The sequence below is a fragment of the Arvicola amphibius genome, chromosome 12 (assembly GCF_903992535.2).
Source record: "Arvicola amphibius chromosome 12, mArvAmp1.2, whole genome shotgun sequence".
Lineage (NCBI taxonomy): Eukaryota > Metazoa > Chordata > Mammalia > Rodentia > Cricetidae > Arvicola > Arvicola amphibius.
In genome coordinates, this window is record NC_052058.2 from 117669843 (window position 1) to 117690679 (window position 20837).

Consider the following 20837-nt stretch of genomic DNA (forward strand, 5'->3'; position numbering starts at 1 on the left):
GATTTTATGGTGTACTACAGAACTATAGCAATAAAAACCACATGGTATTGGCATAGAAAACAGACACTTTGTTTAATGGAATAAAACTGAAGGCTCAGAAATAAATCTAAACACCTATGAACACTTGGTTTTTTTTATAAAGAAACTAGGAATACACATTGGAAACAATGACAGCATTTTCAACAAATGATGCTGGTAAAATTGGATGCCTGAATATAGAAGAATGTAAATAGTTTCATACTTATCATTCCGTGTGAAGTTCAGTCCAAGTGGATTATAGAGCTGGACTTGAGATGTTGATAGAAGAGAAAGGGGGAGTAACCTGGAATGCAGTGGAATGGAATAAAAGGTATCAATAAAATGACTCCTAATAGCATTCTGCCATACTCATAGGTGTCTTAACCAGTAACCAGCAGAGAGGGTCCCTCTGACATCACTGGGAACAGATACAGATACTCACAGCCAGATATTACCCAAAGAGAGTCTAAATGGGAAGCCAGTATCAAACCTTCCTCTCAGAGCTCAAAGAATCATTTGGTAGAGGAGGAGGAAAGATTTTAAGAGGCAGATTGGATGGAGGCCATCAGGAGATCAATGGGCTTTGAATCAACTAAACAAAACACTTAAGAGCTGACAGAATCTAAATAAGAAGTACAGGGCTTACAGGAGTCTTCACCATTTCTTCTGTATATATATATATATATATATATATATATATTATAGTTAGTAGCCTAGGATTTTTTTTTTTTTTTTTGGTTTTTCGAGACAGAGTTTCCCTGTAGTTTCTAGAGCCTGTCCTGGAACTAGCTCTTGTAGACCAGGCTGGCCTCGATCCACCTGCCTCTGCCTCCCGAGTGCTGGGATTAAAGGCGTGCGCCACCACCGCCAGGCTCAGTAGCCAAGGATTTCAAAGGGACTCATGACTTTAAGAACAAGCTGCTCTCTGGCTCTTGTGCCTGCTCATGGATCTCTTCCTCATGTTGGCATGCAGTGCCCAACTTTGATATATTTTGCTTCATCTTATTATATTTTTCTTTCTCATGTTTCATTGTTATCTTTTTCTTAGAAACCTTTTCATTTCTAATCAGAGACTGAAAGGGAGTGTCTCTGGAGGGCAGGGAAAGTGGGGAGAATTGGGAAGGGACAAGGAAAGAGAAACCATAATCAGAATATGTTGTATGAGAAAATAATCTATTTTTAATAAAATGAAAATGTATTTTAAGCAGTGGTTGCTAGTGTGGGAATTTTTGGTATTCTGGTTTCCCATAATTACTTTCTTTCTATGAAACATGTTTAAATTTATAACTTCTTAGTATGCATAGTCCCTACTACTAGAAATTTAGACATGAATTGAACAGATGTAAATTTTAAGTATGCTTAAGATTTTATTTAAAACAAAATTATTTTAAAGTATAATTTATACTGTGACTATTACTATTTATGATGAGCTTATATTTTTATTCATTTATCATTCACCATAAATGTTTCAGATGGTGAAGTGTAACATAAAATACTAGTTATTTTTTTTAATTTTCAAGTACAATGGTCAAAAACAATTACTGCTACAAACTATATAATATTAATGATTTGTAATTAATTGTCAGATAATTTTCTATACTTTTTTCAAATATCTTGAAATAACGAGCCCTTTTTACAGAACAAATATTATGACTATTTCAAGAATATGATGTTGTGCATGCTGCTAAAAAGTATTGAATGTTAAACACTCACATTGGAAGAAACAGTGTCCCTTCAGAAAGTTCTGATGATATGATTGCAAGGATTCTGAATGTTTGACACTGCACAATGCAGATTCCTGAAAAACACACCATATTTCTCAGGGAACAGACTGGGGGTGGGGTCAAGTAAGTTCAGTATTAATTGTATAGCTCTGAAGTGTTATTTGATAATTTCCAGTTGAGACATGTACACTGTGTTTCTGTCACATCCTAAAGTTTAAGTTGTTATAGTCTATTTAAGTGTTTTAGATTTCATGTGTGTATATAAGCTGCTGTTTTGTACTGAATGTAGATTCACATTTGCCTTCTTCCATATCAGTTCTATGCATAACATTTATCATGGATTCCTTGTTCACAGGGAAATTATGAACTTATGAATTATGTATGTTATCACTGAAGTCCCATCTCTTTTAAGACGTTCCAGAGTTCCTGGGAGGAATCCAGAAACTAAAGCTGCTAATGAAAAAAATTGAGAGCAGTTCATGGTATGTAATGAAGGAGAGCCAGAAACTTTATGAGTTCCTCAAATAAAATAAAATAAGAGCAGGTAGATCAGGATTGTCTTCAAAGAAGAAGCATCTGGGGAAATGGGAACATGAAAGGAAAAACCAAGGCAGGAAACTCCACATCAGTGTATCACACTGATACAGTTTTACAGATGGATATGTGAGTGAGTGACCAGGAGAGAGGAGAATGTCATCTTTAGAGGAGACATCAGAACCACAAATGAAAACAGAACCATGGAGTGCAATCAGCATTGTAGTCCACTGTACACAGTGTAGTAGTAGAAGATTAGGGTAAGAATCTTAGATGTTTAATGAAATTGACTTCAAATAATTTATAGCCAAACCAAGTATCTTAATGTTTAAAGTTTCTTCCCATATACTATTGAAGAGATGACATTTTCTTGAACAAACTGGTAAAATCATACTGTCTTAGTTAAGTTTCATATTGCTGTGAAGAGACACCATGTCCATGGCAATTCTTAATAAAGAAAACGTGTAATTGTAGTGACTTGCTTATAGTTTCAGACTATTATCACCATAGTGGAGAGCATGGCAGTGTGCAGGCAGAAATGGTGCTGGAGAGGTAGCTGATAATCCAACCTCTTACAGGTATTGCAAAGGAAACCTCAAAGTCCACCCCCACAGTGACACAATGACACACTTGCTTCTGCAAGGCCATACCCACTCCAAAAATGTCATAACTCCTAATAATGCCACTCCCTATGAGATTATGGGATATAATTGCATTCAAACTTCCACACATACTTTGTTCATGGAAGTAAATTTCACCCGAGACAGAACACATTAATCTTTCTTTCTTGTAGGAATTCCACAATCACAAAACACTAGCGATCTGGAGGAATTGCCCTGTATGAAAGAGTGAATTAAGTTAAATCTAAGTGACCAATTTGAAGTGAATTCTCTCAAAACATGCTGTTTACAGACAGCTATAACATTTAGACTGTAGCCTACTTTACTAAACATCTACAATTATCTTGGTTCCACTGACATCAGTTTTCCACAACTTAGGCAGTAGACATTGTTATCCAGAGTTAATTCTGAGAGTATGAATTACTTCATACCTGTTGTGTCAGAATACCCCCTCTGTGTTGCTACTGTTTATATATTGATTCTATTTTACTCTCAAGAAGAATATTCTAGGCTCCTTATATTCCTTTTAGTTTAGGTATATCTTCCTTATATTTGTTTTTCTTATTTTAGAAAAATATTTATAAACTACTTTTTCTCATTACTCATTCTTTTTTTCTCATTTTTTTATTAAATATTTCCATCTCCTCCCCTTCTCCTCCCCCTTTCCTTCCCTCCCTTCCACCCATACCCCCACTCCCTCCATCTCTAGGCCAAAGAGCCATCAGGGTTCCTTTCACTATGTTAAGTCCAAGGTCCTTCCAACTCCCCCTAAGTCCAGGAAGGTGAGCAACCAAACTGACAAGGCTCACAGTGAGCCTGTCCATGCTGTAGAGTCCAAGCCCATCGCCGTTGTCCTTGGTTTCTCAGTCCTCCTCCACCGTCAGCCACATTCAGAGAGTCCGGTTTGGTCGCCTGTTCCATCAGGCCCATTCCAACTGGATTTGGTGGTCTCCCGTTAGTTCTGTCCCGCTGTCTCAATGGGTGAACGCACCCCTCACGGTCCTGACTTCCTTGCTCATGATCTCCCTCCTTTTGCTCCTCATCAGGACCTTGGGAGCTCAGTCTGGTGCTCCAATGTGGGACTCTGTCATTTTTTCCATCCAATACCAGGTGAAGGTTCTATGGTGATATGCAAGACGTTCATGAGTATGGCAAAAGGATCTGGACATTTCTGGCTTTCTCTCCTCAGCTGCCCAAGGAATTAGCTGGGGGCATCTCGCTGGACACCTGGGAACCCCTCTAGAGTCAAGTCTCTGCCGACCCTAGAATGGCTCCCTTAATTAAGATATATAATTCCTTGTTCCCATATCCACCCGTCCTATATCACAACCATCCTATTCCCCCAAGCTCTCCCCCTCCTCCACTTCACACTTTTCTCTCCCCATCCCCCCAGAGGAAGAACGGATGAAGAAAGTGTGGAATATATACATATTAGAGTACTACTCGGCGGTAAAAAACAATGACATCTTGAATTTTCCATGCAAATGGATGGAAATAGAAAACACCATTCTGAGTGAGGTAACTCAGGCCCAAAAAGATGAACATGGGATGTACTCACTCATAATTGGTTTCTAGCCATAAATAAAGGACATTGAGCCTATAATTTGTGATCCTAGAGAAGCTAAATAAGAAGGTGAATCCAAAGAAAAACATAGTTATCCTCCTGGATATTGGAAGCAGACAAGATTGCTGGACAAAAAAATGGGAACTTGGGGGTGGGGTGGGATTACTCATTCTTCCATCTAGGGGACTAAGGGGAAAATTGGACCAAGCATTTGTATATTTTCTTCACTCTGAAAAGAAAAAAAAAGAAACTCTCACATAATGAAAGACTTGAAAGTAGTAATTAATGGTGCCACAAAGTCTCCCTTGTGGTTAGAGGGTAACATTGTTCCTTGACAATTCTTAAAATGGGATAGGAGGATGACTAGTGACACACCAACAGCAATTCAGGTCGTATTTCTACTACAAAATCATCTTGGTAACAAAGCTCTATCCTTATATGGGAATGCATTTAGCATGGGCTCTTAGCATGATTTAGCATTCTGAAAACACTAGAACAAGTCAAACTTCTGATATTTACACTGTTTCCCTAATATCTGAGAAATCATAATGTACTTATAGGGCATATTTCATAATATTTTGCATTTTAGAAGAATATTTAGTATCCTCTTACGTTTGAATCACTGATTTATATATTAAGGGAAAAATGATACAGATTTGTAATTCCATTCTCATTTGTATTTCCTTTTAATAACTCAAAAAATTAAAACAAGACAATCTAAGACAGTAATGGGTCCAGGGCTAAATTATGTCTCAATCTGTAAAGTACTTGCTGTCCAAGCAAAGCATGTTGGTGTGCACCTATAATGACAGTTTTGGGGGGTTAATGGGCACAGCAGTACCCTACTTTCTCACAAACCGACCAGTCTATTTGAACCCGAGAACTCTAGGCTTCATGAGAAGGATCACCTAAAAAATAGGGTGGAGAGTTATAGAGAAATATGTCTGATATTATCCTCTGACCTTCATGGGGCTACATGCACACACACATGAAAATTACCATATATCACACACAGTCCTTTCTCTTTGTAAATGTAAAATTCATGTGTACTTATAACTGTTAAAACCTATCTATTGTGGAAAAAATGGGAGTATACACTTTAGTTAAGTGAACATATTTAATACAGGTGGCGTATGTGGTTGTCATCTGTCCTGTGACAACTGTCAAGGGATAGAACTCCCATTGTCCTCTTCCCAAAACCAGAGCCCTGGTATCTAGCCAGTCAAATGATTATAATTTTTATGTATAGAAAATGATATATTTAGTTACATTCAGTATATACACAAAAATCTAAAAAGACAAATAATTATAAAATGCCTTACCATCTTTCTCAAGAAATCCTGTATCTTGTAACTCCAGTGTACCTGTAGGAGTCTGTTTTCAGTTTATATTTAGCACGCTCCCCCCACCACTGAGATGGTTTTGATCTGCTAACACTGGCAGTTATCATTTTCCCTGTTTTATTGTTTTTATTGAGCTACCTATTTTTCTCTGCGCCTCTCCATTCCTCCCTCCTCCCCTTTTACTGTCTCACATGATAACGATGCTCCCAATTTACTCAAAAGATCTTGTCTTTTTCAACTTCCCATATAGATTAGATCCTCATATGTCTCACTCAGGGTCCTTTTTTGTCTAGGTTCTCTCAAATTGTAAATTGTTAGGCTGTTTTTTTCTGTGTTATTTCTAAAAGCCACTTATGAGTGAATACATATTGTGATGTTTTTTAGATGCATTAATTTTCAAGATGTCATTTTCTTTCACTGTGTAGTACTCCATTGCATAAACGTACCACATTTTCCTTTTCCATTCTTCAGTTTAGGAGCATTTAAGTTGTTCACAGGTTCTGATTATGACAAATCATGCTAATAACAACATAGTTGAGCACATGTCCTTGTGGGATGACATTCTTTGGGTATATACTCAAAAGTGGTACTGCTGTGTTTTGAGAAGGTGGTTTTTTTAATTTTCTGAGAAATCGCCACAAATTTCCAACATGGTTGTACCAGTTTTCACTCCTACCAGCAATGGAGAAGTGTTTCCTTTACCTCATATCCTCTTCAGAATAAGCTGTCATCATCAGTGTTTTTGATTTTGGCCATTCTTACAGGTATGAGATGGATTATCAGAGTTGTTTTGATTTGCATTTCTCTGATGACTAAGGATATTGATCATTTCCTTAAGTATCTTTTAGTCATTTTAGATCCTTACATTGAGAGTTCTCTGTTTAGGTCTATACCCCATTTTTATTGGATTATTTGTTCTTTTGATGACCAATTTCTTGAGTTCTTTGCATATTTTTGAAATTAACCTTCTGTTCAATGTGGGAATGGTAAAGATCTTTTAACATTCTGTAGGCTGTCATTTTTTCTTGTCGACCATGTCCTTTACAGAAGTCTCTCAATTTTAGGAGGATACATTTATTAATTGTTTCTCTCTGTGTCTGTGATACTAGGATTATATTTAGGAAATGGTCTCCTGTGCCAATGCATTCAAGTATACTTCCCACTTTGTCTTCTACGAGTTTCAGTGTGGTTTATTTTATGTTGAAGTCTTCGATCTATTTGGACTTGAGTTTTGTGCATAGTGATAGATATGGATCTATTTTCACTCTTCTACATGTTGATATCTAGCTAACCCAGCACCATTTGCACATAGGAATGCAACATTATATGAGCTGGAGTATTGTTGAACATAATTAAACATCAGAAAACTTAAATCAGCTGGACTCCAGAGAAATCTCAACAACACACCATGCAGCCAAACGTACCAACCAAAAGCCCATCTTTGTGATGAAGAAGCATGGCCCAACACAGCACCACAGTGACCTGAGTGGGACAAGGAGACCTGCACACAGGTCTGGGGCTATTCACTCCAGGGTCCAAGAAGAAAGGAGGTCCACTTGGTAACCTGCAGCACCAGCCAGAATGACACGATTAGTGTGAGCAGAGGTATGGTATGGTGGTTTATGAAAGAGAGAGAGAGACAGAAGGGTTCAGGTCCTGTGGACAAATGTATACCTGAAGAGACAAAAGAGGAAAGGAGTGGGTTGAGAAGGTGAGGGAGTTGACCCCTTGACCAGCAACAACAAACAGGAAAGTTTGTTCTGTATTTTGTTTGCCAACACAACAGAACTCACCCTAAAGATGAAAGCACAAATGAACCAACCATGTGAATGTGATTGTGAAATACTTAGCCCCAGCCCACATTGCAACTTTGAATAAGAAGAGATGCCCCCCCCACCACAACACACCCAAATCTAAGGCAGGTATGAGAGTTGACCCTGAGATAACAAGAGTGGGAGAGCTGTTCCTGCTCCCCACAACCTCCAACACTTGGGAGAGCAAGACCTGCACTTCACCAGGGCAGCAAAGCAGAGTCAATCCTGTTAGGTCAGATGTGTGAGAACCAACCCTGAATCTCCAAGCATGGGAAAGATGTCCTCACATTTCATCTGTCTTGTGGAGGCATGGGTCTAGGAATTAGGCTGTACCCTGATTCATCGAAACCTGAGGCAAGTCGGAGACTTGGCCCTGTGGTCACTAGTGTGGGAGACCATTTACCAATCTCACCCCTACCATTTAAAACACTTAGCAGAGCAGACCATGCATCTTGCCAGGGAAGCACAATAGAACTAACCCTGTGAGTGCAGGTGTGGAAGAACCAGCCACAAAATTGTTAGCATGAGAGAGCTATTCCCATTATCCATCTGTCTAGTGGCAGATTGGACAGGAGAAGACTACCCACAAGGAAGAAGTTAAACTTTTGTTATTTGCAGAAGATATGTTAGTGTACATAAGAGACCCCTAAAACTCTACCAAAGAACTCCTACAGCTGATAAACACATTTAGTAACGTGGCAAGATATAAGATCAGCTCCAAAAAATCAGTTTCCCTCCTATACACAAAGGATAAAGAAGCAGAGAGGGAAATCAGAGAAGCATCACCTTTTGCAATAGCCACAAATAGAATAAAATATCTTGGGGTAACGCTAACCAAGGAAATGAAAGATCTATTTGACAAGAACTTTAAGTCTTTGAAGTAAGAAATTGAAGAGGATACTAGAAAATGGAAGGATCTTCCTTGCTCTTGGATTGAGAGGATCCACATAGTAAAAATGGCAATTCTACTATAGATTCAATGCAATTCCGATCAAAATCCCATAAAAATTCTTCACAGACCTTGAGAGGACATTAATCAACTTTATATGGAAAAACAACAACAATAACAAAAAAAAAAAAAAACAGGATAGCCAAAACAATCTTATACAATAAAGGTACTTCTGGAGGCATTACCATCCCTGACTTCAAACTCTATTACAGAGCTACAATAATGAAAACAGCTTGGTATTGGCACAAAACAGAGATGTTGACCAATGTAATCAAATAGAAGACCCAGATTTTAATCCACAAACCTATGAACACCTGATTTTTGACAAAGAAGCTAAAAGTATACAATGGAAGAAAGAAAGCATCTTCAACAAATGGTGCTGGCATAACTGGATGTCAACCTATAGAAGAATGAAAGTAGATCCCTATCTATCACCATGCACAAAACTCAAGTCCAAATGAATTAAAGACCTCAATATCAATCTGAACACACTGAACCTGATAGAAGAGAAAATGGGAAGTACTCTACAACACATGGGCACAGGAGACCACTTCCCATGTAGAACCCCAGTAGCACAGACAATAAGGGCAACATTGAATAAATGGGACCTCCTAAAACTGAGAAGCTTTTGTAAAGCAAAGGATGCTGCCATTAAGACAAAAAGGCAGCCTACTGATTGGGAAAAGATCTTTACCAACCCTGCAACAGACAAAGGTCTGATTTCTAAAATATATGAAGAACACAAGAAACTAGACTTTAAAATGCTAATTAACCCAATTATAAAATGGGGCACTGAACTGAACAGAGAATTCTCAACTGAAGAAGTTCAAATGGCCAAAAGACACTTAAGGTCATGCTCAACCTCCTTAGCGATCAGGGAAATGCACATCAAAATAACTTTGAGATACCATCTTACACCTGTCAGATTGGCTAAAATCAAAAACACCAATTATAGCCTTTGCTGGAGAGGATGTGGAGTATGGGGTACACTCATCCATTGCTGGTGGGAATGCAAACTTGTGCAACCACTTTGGGAAGCAGTGTGGCGGATTCTCAGGAAATTCGGGATCAACCTACCCCAGGATCCAGCAATACCACTCTTGCGAATATACCCAAGAGATGCTCTATCATACTACAAAAACATTTGTTCAACTATGTTCATAGCAGCATTATTTGTAATAGCCAGAACCTGGAAACAACCCAGATGCCCTTCAATGGAAGAAAGAATAAAGAAAGTATGGAATATGTATGCATTAGAGTACTACTCTGCTGTAAAAAACAATGACATCTTGAATTTTGCAGGCAAATGGATGGAAAAAGAAAACACTATCATGAGTGAGGTAACCCAGACCCAAAAAGATGAATATGGTATGTACTCACTCATAAGTGGATTCTAGCCATAAATAAAGGACATTGAGCCTATAAAAAGTGATCCTAGAGAAGCTAAATAAGAAGGTGAATCCATGAGTTCGAGGCCAGCCTGGTCTACAAGAGCTAGTTCCAGGACAGGCTCTAAAGCTGCAGAGAAACCCTGTCTCGAAAAACCAAAAAAAGAAAAAAGAAAAAAAAAAAAAAAAAAAAAAAAAAAAAAGAAGGTGAATCCAAAGAAAATCATATAGTTATCCTCCTGTATATTGGAAGGAGACTAGATTGCCAGGCAAAAAGTGGGGTCTTGGGGGTGGTGGTGGGGTGGGCATAAGGGGAAATGGGGAGAGAGAAGTGAGAAGGGGAGGATGGGGAGAACTTGGGGGAATGGGACAGGTGGGATGGAAGAAGGGTGGATACGGGAGCAGGGAAGTATATATCTTAATTAAGGGAGCCATTTTAGGGTTGGCAAGAGACTTGACTCTAGAGGTATTCCCAGGTGTCCATGGAGATATCCCCAGCTAGATCCTTGGGCAGCTGAAGAGAGGGAGCCTGAAATGGCCTTATCCTATAGCCATACTGATGAATATCTTGTATATCACCATAGAACCTTCATCTGGCGATGGATGGAGATAGAGACAGAGACCCACATTGGAGCACTGGACTGAGCTCCCAAGGTCCAAATGAGGAGCAGAAGAAGGGAGAACATGAGCAAGGAAGTCAGGACTGCGAGGGACTGAGACGGTGGGGCTAATCTAATGGGAGCTTACCAAGGCCAGCTGGACTGGGAGTGATGGAGCATGTGATCAAACCTGACTCTCTGAACGTGGCTGACAAGGAGGGCTGACTGAGAAGCCAAGGACAATGGCACTGGGTTTTGATCCTACTGCATGTACTGGCTTGAGGGAGCCTAGTCTGTTTTCATGCTCACCTTCCTAGATCTGGATGGAGGGGGGAGGACCTTGGACTTCCCACAGGACAGGGAACCCTGACTGTTCTTTGGACTGAATAGGGAGGTGGAGGGGAATGGGTGAGAGGGGGGAACTGGGAGGCGGGGAGGAGGTGGAAAAAGTTAATTAAAAATAAATATATAATAAAACAAAAAAAATGTTAAAAATGAATTGAGGACCTGAGCTGAGCACCACAACCTGAAAACTCTCTCTCTCTCTCTCTCTCTCTCTCTCTCTCTCTCTTTCTCTGTCTGTCTCTCTCTCTTTCTGTGTGTGTATGTGTGTGTGTGTTTGTGTGTGCATGTGTGTGTACATGCGTGTGTGTGTGTGTGTGTAGGAATAAGTGTGCATATACCATGTGAAGGTATAAATGTGGAAATCTGTGGATAATATTTTAGGAGGTGATTCTCTTCTTCCACCATGGGATCTGAAACTCCCTCTTAGGACTTCAGGTTTGTAGAGCAAAGAAATTTTTGCTTGTTGAGCCATCTCCTAGATCCTACTTTTGTAGTTAAATTATTCACCTATTTTCTTAGAAATTAAAGACACTCATAATAACAGAAAACTATCTATGTGAATATCTGATTTTTTTAACAGAATTTTGTCATTAGAGTTAAGACTTTATGTGGCTGGATATAAACTGCAAATGTCTACAGTAATCAAAAATAAATCAATTTATTATCTCCTGGGGTATGGTGTTTATCTACAGTAACTATGTTTAATTATATAAATTTAATTTTTAACAAGCTTGATTATCTTACAGAGATTTCATCTGAAATACACTCTTTAATTAAGAAAGGAATGACCTACATAAACCCAAACAAATTAACATTATATAGCTTATCCCTGCTGTGAATACTAAATTTAATTTATATTTAAAGCTTTAATTGCTGCATTTAGAGGGGTTTTGTAAAGGGACTGTCTGCCAGATAAGTACAGGAGTGTAAGCGTTGAGATATGCATAGACTGAACTGCACCAGCCAAATGTCAGTGCTTATTGTATTAACTGTGAATAAAAGATTCAGCAAGGAATTTGGTTTAATTTGTTACTACAGTGAACATATAGTTGTTGGAAGTAAAAATAAGTAATAAAATTGCACCATTTTTAAGTGATAAAGTTTGGAGGTGTGCATGCTTCTTGGAAATTTACCCTCTTCACATTGTGATAGAATTTATGCTGCTGAGTACTTCTTCAAACCATTCCTCTCCAAACCTTAGTAGTTCTCCTGGTTACTGTGGCACACACAACTCATCACTCATGAGTTTCCCTCCAACTATTTCCCTTCGAACTATTGCCTGTAATGTGCCTTTGATGATACTTAATAATCTGTTTAATATAATTAACACCCTGATCTTTAGTAGAATTTCTTTCTACATATTATTCAACTTCTTTTTGATTCCCTGAGTTGGTTTTAGTATAAAAAACTTAACAAAAAGAATACATAGTGAAATTTAATAATACGAAATTTTAAAGTTTTGTTTACATCAAATGCAGCATCTTTAGGTTTCAGAACTCTTCATTTTCTCTTAAATTTTAGATGCCTCTGTAATAATTACTGATCTTATTAAGATTAAAAAAGGATATTTAAGAAATACTATATTCTAACAGTTAATACATGTCTAAAATATTCACACAGTTAAGGAAGTGAACAGTATCATAATGTTGTACAAGGCATCTTGACTTGATGAAATTTCTGCATCAATTTATGCTTCCATTTCTATCTATTTAAAACAAATTAGAAGAAATGCTTACTGTACTATCATGTGTCTGTCATTTTATACAATAAGAACATTAGCATAATAATTATTAATAAAAATTCTACTTATATTCAGTAAAATATTCTTGATTATTTAAATAAAGTTATTGACATATATGAATAATATTTCAAAATAGAATTCTATAGTTCAAAATAATCTTTAGTGTTTCAAAAGTACACTTAAAGGCAATGAATGCAATATATCTTATTTTTCTCAAACTAGAACCAAAAATCATACTTGATAGGCAACAAGATATTTTTAACCACCAAGTTCACTTCTGCTAAGCCAGTTCCTAGAGCAAAGTTCTGTTTCACAGAGATTTCACTGCTGGGTCAAAACTGCATCACAAAGAGGTGAAAACAAAGAATGTTTTAGGAGATATTTTATAATCAAGTCATCACAATACATGGTGGGTTGGAGTTTTTAAAGTTTTGGAGTTCTGAGAATTAAGAGTCAGTGCCATTTGCCCTCATAAGTCGATTACCTAATTTTGGAAAATGAATCAATGAGGATACACATATTTTACTTTTGATTAGAAACTTTTCATTAAATCTGGACTAGTTGGAATAAGAGTCTAAGAGCATGTTCCAAGAATGCAAGGCACGTCTTGTAGCACAGTGAGAAAATTTTTTTTCTTACATGGAATCAACTGGGAGTCTGTTAGGAAGAGCCCTTTCATCTTTTGCAAGCCTCTCTTCATTCCTCATTTCCCATCTGCATTTACTGTGCCAAGAATCAGTTTCTCTGGAAGGGTAAAAACATACTGGCATCATTACTCACAAGATTCATCCGATTTTCTGTGTAGACTAGAAAGTACCATTTGGTTGAAGGGTCAGTTGTCCACCTGTCCTATCAATTGGCTCATGACAAATGATCATATGGTACTATGTAATTGCTTGGAGATTTGGACATTTATCTGTGAAGTACGTAATTCTGGAAAAAGATAAAGCTTTTTTCAGACCAAGGCATTCAGTCAGCATAACAGGAAGGTTGAAGAGTCAAGGACTCTTTTCTCACTTTCTCCCCAAATTTTTCTGGAAGCAATTATACCTAAAATGCATTTATGGAGGGACAAAAATATTCAGAATTCTTGTTAACTAGTGTAGTGAGGAGCTGGGGACTGCATTCCCGCCCAGCTCCCAGCTGCCCCAAAATAACAACTTATGCCCCAAAATAACAACTCACAAACTGCATTCATTTAAACACTGCCTGGCCCATTAGTTCCAGCCTCTTACTCACATCTTGAATAACCCATATCTAATAATCTTTGTAGCACCACGAAGTGGTGCCTTATCGGGAAGATTCTAGCTAGCGTATGTTCATCTTGGGCTGGAGCTTCATCTCGTCTCTCTCCCTAAAGAGAGGCAAGGCAGTCTGGCTCAGAGAGCAGAGGCATGGCGATATATTAACTTCCCTTCCCAGCATTCTGTTCTGTCTACTCTGCCCACCTAAGGGCTGGCCAATCAAATGGGCCAGGCAGTTTCTTCATTAACCAATGAAATCAACTCAAACAGAAGACCCTCCCACATCAAGCTAGCCTTTCTTGCATGGCAGAAACTGTGTTAAATACTTTGCATGCAACCAGTAAAGGTATGCATCTACCTTTATTGCCTATTTTAATCCAAAGTGATGTAAGACTGGGCTACATAAAACATTTCATTGTATTGTGATGAGCAGTCACAAAAACCAACAAGAAAAAGTTAGGAGGCCAAACCATGACATTCATTGCATTTGATACCCACAGTAACCCTGTCCCACAGTGCTCCAGATGATTTATCTGCCACTGGGCACTATTGATTTTTTTCCATGCACCATAGATGGGGTCACAGAATAAATTTAGTCATGGATGCACATGATAGAAAAAAAAAAATTCTTGCTTCTCTTATAGGAAAAGATTGCTGAGATGGGTGTGAATGTGATGCCCATAAATACAAATGTATGGTTGGTTCATGCACAGACACCGACATGAACAGTAGCATGAGGACTGGATATCAGGCACTTCCTTATGCCAATGATTCTAACATAAAAAGAAAGTGATAAGTGAGCCCAGCTTTCTCATAAGCTTCCACAGAATGCCAAAATCAATTTAGCTTTTCTTGTTAGCAGTGACATAAAACTTCAAATCCACACTTTTCTTCAGATTCATCTTTATGAAATGAAATCAAGTTATTTTATAAGTGTATCTGACATGGACTATGTTTTTTTGAATTTTACTATTGTGAGATGTCTGTGAAAAGAAATTTTTTATGTCTTCTTTTAGAAGAAACTGAGATTCATTCTAGCACCAATTCAGGAAGCACTTCAGGAAAGTCTAATTTAAAATGCCATCAGTTTGGGGTTCCTAGGAACAGATGTGGGAAATCCATCTTCCTATTAGTGAGCTTGCTATGATGACAGATGATTTTCCTATCTGAAGTGTGAAGTTTTTCTTCTGTGAAATGGCTCATTTGTTAATTATATGACACAGTTTACTTATTTTTAGAGTTTTCCTATATTTTCTCCTGTGTATTTTGCAGAGAAAAGTTCTGCCACAAATTCTTTAGAGTATTTACCTAAATAAGTCTCTTTGTCACATCTTGGTATCCTAGTCAATGAAAATTAATAAAAAATAATTGATAAATTGTCATTTAATTAATCTGCTTCAGTCACTTAATGGTCAATAAAACATGATAAACCCAAATTCCCACAAAACATTTTTCTGTTTCAAAATGATGATAAATCCAAACATCCAAATTTTCTCTCTTTATTAATATGAGGACCAGGCACAAAATTCATTTCTTAAGCTCAACCTTTTTATCCAATGGTATTACATGGCATTGTGAACACAAGGAATTCCTTGTGGGTTTGAATCATATGCACAGCAAAATGCATCAAGGAATCCTGGAAGTGCATTGAACTGGGAATGACAGTGAATGCATGAAAAGAGCATCTCAGAATGAAGAATTTCCGCTTCTTTCTCATTTATATTCTCTCTCTCTCTCTCTCTCTCTCTCTCTCTCTCTCTCTCTCTCTCTCTCTCTCTCTCTCATTGATACTAAATGCTTTTCAAAGAAAAACACAAACGGTATCATACAAAACAGGAATTTGGCATTTATGAAACAGGACCACACAAATGAAGAAATTTACATTCACACTTCCTGAGCAGCAATGCACAGCAAGTTGAGTTATCCTTTGTGCAGCTGTCTTCATCTGTAAATTCGGAATAACTACTGGGCATTAGGTGCCTTAATAGTAGATAATGCATCGTTAACTTGGCTTCTAGTCATTCTTTACTATTCCTCAAGGCCCAAATCGTCATAAATTTTTGTCTTCTAAACTTATTATTTCCCAGCCCTGAACTACTGTGAAAAGAAAAACATTGGAATTTCTTGTGTGAAATCATCAGCAGAAGACTGACTTCTTCTGGACTGAGCAATGGCTGTGTGAGGTAAGAATCACTTCAGCCTGTGTCTACATCAGTTCAGTCCATATTCATTCTCTTCTATAGCCCAGTGCACTTCAATCTTACATGGTTTCAAATAACAATTTGCTTAACTAATTTTCCAAATTTGTGCTACATTAGCCATAGTACTAACCCAACTTGTAAGAATAGTAGCTACTATGTATTGAAAATGAAGTTTTGCTTTCATCTTAGATTTTATACATTGCTGATTACTTTAAGAGTGAATAGTAGCTGTTCCATTTTATGGAGGGAAAAATTGAGGTTAACCATTGGTGTGAAAGGCTGAAACATGTTTTGAAGCTCTTGACTAAGAACTAAGCTAGGCAAGTTTCTTCATTTGTGCATAACTGTTTTATAGGTAGCCAGACTTTAGTTTTATATCATAAAGAAGTAAATTGTTCAACACTTATGAGAGAATGAGAGAGAGAGGGAGAGAGAGAGAAAATATGAATAAGATAAAAGCAGAAAATGTCACTAAGTATTGGACTGGAGAGATTTCTCAGTAGTTAAATTCACTTGTTTTTTTGTAGAATAATTAGCATCTACATGGCAGTTCATAACTATTTATATAGCCACAACAATAAACATTTAAATCACTTGTATGCTGATTTATGATATATAACTATTTTATTCAATTAATTTTAAATAATAAGATTTATATAATGGTTGTCAGTTTGAAGTTAACTTTCTCTAAGAGCCTCCATTTTTAGGCACAAAAATCTGTATATACACATAAAATAGATCATTGCAGAAAGATTCTTACTTAGGCCATTTTTTTATGTCTCAAGTGCTTATTAAGCTAGATTGCATTATGCAAACTCAACATTGTGGGTTTTTCTCACATATCGCCATCTGAAGCTACTTTCAGTATTTTATTTTCATAAAAATTCAAAAATATTTTCTGTAGGAATATAAAGATGGATTTCTAGGTTAATTCAAAGCTCCTGAACTCTATATAAATTGAAATATGCTAATGACCATTAGCTCTGTATAAATACATATACTTTTCGAAATATGATTCCTGGGACTTTGTATTATTATAGTTTATGAGTTGGTATTTTTCCTGCTGATATTTTAGCTTTGTAGAATTATGTGACAGTAGGATTCTTTTTTTTTATGGTTTAATTTTTATATTTAAAAATTTCCATCTCCTCCCCTCGTCCTCCCCCTTCCCTCTCCTCCCCTCCACCCATACCCCCCTCCCTCCCTCTCCAGGCAAAGGAGCCATCAGGGTTCCCTACTCTATGTTAAGACCAAGGTCCTCCCAACTCCCCCCAGGTCCAGGAAGGTGATCAACCAAGCTGAGAAGGCTCCCACAGAGCCCGTCCATGCAGAAGAATCAAATCCCAGCGCCATTGTCCTTGGCTTCTCAGTCAGCCCCCACCGTTGGCCACATTCAGAGAGTCCAGTTTGGTCGCATGTTCCATCAGTCCCATTCCAACTGGAGTTGATGATCTCCCGTTAGTTTTGTCCCACCGTCTCCATGGGTGAACGCACCCCTCACGGTCCTGACTTTTCTTTCTCATGTTCTCTCTCATTCTGCTCCACATTAGGACCTTGGGAGCTCAGTCCGGTGCTCCAATGTGGGGCTCAGTCATTTTCTTCATCTATCGCCAGGTGGAGGTTCTATGGTGATATGCAAGAAATTCATCAGTATGGCTATAGGAACTGGCCTTTTCGGGCTCCCACTCCTCAGCTGCTCAAGGAACTAGCTGGGGGCATCTCCCTGGAACCCTGGGAACCCCTCTAGAGTCAAGTCTCTTGACCACCCTCAGATGGCTCCCTGAATTAAGATATATGCTTCCCTGCTCCCATATCCACCCTTCCTGTATATCAAGCATCCCATTCCTCCGAGCTCCCCCAGTTCTCCCCTTCACGCTTTTCTCTCCCCATCTCCCCATGGCCCTGTCTTGTCCCACCCACAAGTTCCCAATTTTTGCCTGGCGATTGTGTCTACTTCCAATATCCAGGAGGATTACTATATGTTTTTCTTTGGGTTCACCTTCTTATTTAGCTTCTCTAGGATTTTTTATGAATTATAGGCTTGATATCCTTTAATTATGGCTAGAAACCGATTATGAGTGAGTAAATCCCATGTTCATCTTTTTGGGTCTGGGTTACCTCACTCAGAATAGTGTTTTCTATTTCCACCCATTTGCATGCAAAATTCAAGATGTCATTGTTTTTTACCACTGAGTAGTATTCTAGAATGTATATATTCCACAGTTTCTTCATCCATTCTTCCACTGAAGGGCATCTAGGCTGTTTCCAGGATCTGGCTATAACAAATAATGCTGCTATGAACATAGTTGAGCAAATGCTTTTGTAGTATGATTGGACATCTCTTGGGTAGATTCCCAATAGAGGAATTGCTGGGTCCTGGGGTAGGTTGATCCCGAATTTCCTGAGAAACCGCCACACTGCTTTCCAAAGTGGTTGCACAAGTGCGCATTCCCACCAGCAATGGATGAGTGTACCCCTTACCCCACAACCTCTCCAGCAAAGGTTATCATTGGTGTTTTTGATTTTAGCCAATATGACAGGTGTAAGATGATATCTCGAAGTTGTGTAATTTGCATTTCCCTGATAGGTAAGGAGGTTGAGCATGACCTTAAGTGTCTTTTGGCCATTTGAACTTCTTCTGTTGAGAATTTTCTGTTCAGTTCAGTGCCCCATTTTTTAATCGGGTTAATTAGCATTCTAAAGTCTAGTCTCCTGAGTTCCTTATATATTTTAGAAATCAGACCTTTTGACAAGAACTTTAAGTCTTTGAAGAAAGAAATTGAAGAGGATACCAGCAAATGGAAGGATCTCCCTTGCTTGTGGATTGGGAGGATCAACATAGTAAAAATGGCAATTCTACCAAAAGCAATCTATAGATTCAATGCAATCCCCATCAAGGTCCCATCAAAATTCTTCACAGATATTGAGAGGACAATAATCAACTTTATATGGAAAAACAAGAAACCCAGGATAGCCAAAACAATCTTATACAATAAAGGTACTTCTGGAGGCATTACCATGCCTGACTTCAAACTCTATTACAGAGCTACAATATTGAAAACAGCTTGGTATTGGCATAAAAACAGAGAAGTCGACCAATGGAATTGTATAGAAGACCCGGATCTTAAACCACAAATCTATGAACACCTGATTTTTGATAATGGAGCCAAAAGTACACAATGAAAGAAAGAGGGAATCTTCAACAAATGGTGCTGGCATAACTGGATGTCAACCTGTAGAAGAATGAAAGTAGATCCATATCTCTCACCATGCACAAAACTCAAGTACAAATGGATTAAAGACCTCAATATTAATCTGAACACACTGAGCTTGATAGAGGAGAAAGTGGGAAGTACTCTACAACAAATGGGTACAGGGGACCGTTTCCTATGTATAACCCCAGTAGCACAGACATTAAGGGCAACATTGAATAAATGGGACCTCCTGAAGCTGAGCAGCTTCTGTAAAGCAAAGGACACTGTCGCTAAGACACAAAGGCAGCCTACTGACTGGGAAAAGATCTTCACCAACCCCGCAATAGACAGTAGGATTTTAATATGTTTCTTTAGAATCTCATTTCTATCCTTTTATGTTAATAGGACACTCGCTGTGGTCTTCTTAGCATATTTCATAGTATATAATTTAGTAATTTCTGAAATGAAAGACATAGTAGAGTATGTAGCTAGGTAGAAGGAGAACATGTCCAGTGTGTGTAAGACTCTGGATTTATTAGGAAAAAATGTCAGAAAAATGGCAAAATATGTGAAACACTTGTGACTCTTTTCTGTAGTAAGATATTCTTTGTTTTTCTTGATATGTGATCTCTCTAAACCCCGATTGGCCTCAAAATTCTGATGTGCCTGCATCTTCCTCTTGATTGAAGTGGGATTGCAGACATCTGCAACTATACCAACAGTAAGTTTTTCATAATATTGCAAAGAAAAATGAAATAAACTAGACTTTCTTAGACAATCTTTCTTTAACCATAATACTTGCAGAATGTAAATTTACAAACTAAGGAATATGAAAAATTCAGCTCTGTAGTTGACATAATGTACCCACCAAAAGTTACCTACAAAGGCCAAACTGTCTTAAGATTGAGGTTCGCAAGGATAAATGCTAAGGTATAATGACAATAAATTTAATGTAAAAGCAGGAGTAAACATATGAAATTTATTGAGCCATGTACTTGTTAGGTAGAGTAAATCAGAGGAACCAAAGTTGAATTTACCTATTTCTTAATTTTTCTGCAATGTTGAAACTAAGTCATCAGCTTAGTTTGCATTAGAAATTCACAATTTCTGAATTTCTATGTCAGAAAAAAGGAAGAAAGAATGGAAATAATGAGGGAAGTAAGGAAAGAAGAAAGGAAGGAGGGAAAAGAAAATGTACCCCCCCAAAAAAACTTTATTCCCAGTACCAGAAAACAAAAAGAAAAAAGAAAAGAAAAGGCACAAAGTAGGATATTTCATGACTAAATGATTCAAGAATTGTAAGGAGGAGACATTTCATTCAGAAACAAAAATAGATTAAACCATCTCAAGAGGCAAAACTGAGGGACAGGCCTGAGATAAGCTGCATTTGTTTTAAGTAGGAGAGAAGTACTGAAAATGAAGGTTCCAGACTGGTTAGCAACACACTAGAGTTTTTATATATTCTCTTCCCACTGGGCAGAGGAGTGGAAAAGATGTCAGATTGATTCTATAATAATTCCATTGTATAAAATATGACTTATAAAACATAAAATACTGAC